Source organism: Chenopodium album, chromosome 4 (genome assembly GCF_948465745.1).
Source record: "Chenopodium album chromosome 4, dcCheAlbu1.1, whole genome shotgun sequence".
NCBI lineage: Eukaryota > Viridiplantae > Streptophyta > Magnoliopsida > Caryophyllales > Amaranthaceae > Chenopodium > Chenopodium album.
Window position 1 is genome coordinate 67,673,928 of NC_137837.1, and position 2,312 is coordinate 67,676,239.

At 31.8% G+C, this 2,312-nt stretch overlaps 1 long non-coding RNA gene across 1 annotated transcript; it reads left to right on the top strand.

The window, feature by feature from the left end:
- The first annotated feature begins 531 nt into the window (after positions 1-531).
- On the top strand, positions 532-1,867 carry LOC145627129 (uncharacterized). The gene is made up of 3 exons (XR_014111322.1): positions 532-786; positions 885-933; positions 1,625-1,867. It is a non-coding gene; the product is annotated as an uncharacterized LOC145627129 (long non-coding RNA).
- Positions 1,868-2,312: the final 445 nt, after the last annotated feature.

The window sequence follows — 2,312 nt, forward strand, 5'->3', positions numbered from 1 at the left end:
GTTTCGTTTTGTTCACCTTTATTAAATAAGTTTTAGTGTAATACCCCGTATTTTTAAACTCGTTTTATAAAATATTAATTATGTTTTGACTTGAATACGTCATAATTTATTAGTAATACATATTATTATGTTTTAAAGTGACACAAATTAAAAGAATTTTATTTAGTTTTATTTACGAAAATCATTTGGTTAAAATTATGTTTTATAAAAGATTTTGATATGCAAGCCGGGAATTTAGTAGCCGAAAATAAGATATTTTTCTACCTTGAGTATTTCTTTTCCAAATGACCTAAGTCCATTTCTTACTCCTAAAGCATGACCAAAGTCACAAACTTCTCTTACAAACTTGAATACTTGGCCCCCAAGTTGTTGACATCATACATGATGTCAATAACATGACCTCATAAACTTCCTTTACCCCCAAGTTGTTGACATCATACATGATGTCAATAGGACTCTCAAACTATATAAATAGGACCCAAAGTTCAGCCATTTTAAGCCAAAAGTCTCTTGCCCTTAAAGTTCCATCCTTCTTTCTTCTTTCTTTCTCCCATTTTCGTACTACTTCACCTTGTATATGTTCCAGGCCATTTTTCAACCACTTCAAGTCATTTTTAGCCTTTTGTTGTTTGAGACAAAGTTGTTTCTCTCAAAAAATCCTTGAGGTTAGGCTCAAGAATCACCAATTTAGAGTTATATACTATGAGATATGGCTTCTGCAAGATCTGACTCCTTCTTTTCAACGTGAACCTCCCCGTGAGCTTTGCTACTTTATATTGTTTTGCGGTTAGTCTTTCAAAACTAATATCTATTTTCAATTTATGATTTTTGTAAGGTTTCATATTTGATTTTTATTTAAAATACTCCACATAATGTTTATTTAGGAGATAGTTCGTGGTTGTAAATCTAGGTGGAATAGTTGTAAAGATCAAGGTACGTACTCGTGGCTAGATATTTAAATATGTGATTTTATACAAATGTGTTTTGTGTTTTGAATGATGAAATATGTTTGAATGTTGAACAAGGTTTATGAATGTTTATGAAATGAATATTGTGAAATGTTTTATTGTTTGATCTTTGGAAATAATTTCAATGTTCTAAAAGCTATTTATGCACATACTTGACTTCAAATTCATTTTAAAGAGAAAATGTTGTTGAAATCCCATACATGGGAATTGGAAGGTTGATTTATCAAAGATATATATTGGATTTTTATGACTCCCACTATGTGGAGATAAAATTGAAGACTATGGGCTATGTATGACCTAGTCTTTCCCCTTGATAGCACTATGTAAGTAGTTACTAGCTTGGGGGGTGTGCACACTTAGGTGGAAAAATGGTTTACGAAAATATTGATCTTCCATTTCTATTGGAATCTATTTTGGGAAAGTCGTTGGTTTTGAAATGTTGTTAATTCTTGGAATGTTTCTAAACGTTTCTTAATGTGAAGTTTCTATTTATGGAAGGTTTGAATAAATGCTATTTATAAATGCTAATCTTACGAAAGCATGTGTAATTAAATAACTTGATTTTACGTATCTAGCATTGGTATGTACTTAGCGTTTTGCTAATATGTATTTCTCTTTTGTTTTGGCTTGGCCCTACTTATCATTATGATAAGTAGATAGGTGATGATGACTCGACGTGATCTAAATATGGCATTGGGGATGAAGGGCGATAATCATGTAGTCTAGGTCTCATGGTTGACGTTTTGTATGAAAAATTCTCATATGGTTCAATTTTGAAATCTACTATTACTATTATTATCAATATAAAGGTTAAGTATGTATTTTCTCCGCTGCAAGTCTCTGTTTTTGAAAAGTCTTACGTAATCACGTGGCGGTAATGCTCTCAAGTTACTCTCTTAATCAGGCTTTGTAATCATTATTATTGGAGAGTAATTTGGGGGTGTTACATTTAGGTCTAATAAATTCATATAGGATTTATTGAATTTAATAACTTCTAATAAATTTTAGCCCAATCAAATAATGTGTCGTAAATTTTCATTATTATTTTTTATTAGCTTTGATCAATTTCGATTTATTATGTACTTCTCCGTCCCTATATCAAAATCCTTTTTCTCTTTATTATGTGAGTAATAAATGCAAGAAAGAGGCTATGTATCCTTGTAATCATCGACAAAAATCTTCCTCCTCCATCCTTTACTATCCAATGCGTCATCCTCGTGCAAATCCATATATTTCATATCATTCCTAACTCCTTTCAAACAAGTCATTTTTGGTCTCCCGACCCTCTCCCTTGTTTAATACCTCCACGGTCCCTCTCTTCCACTCTTCCTACCGGTGCACCCT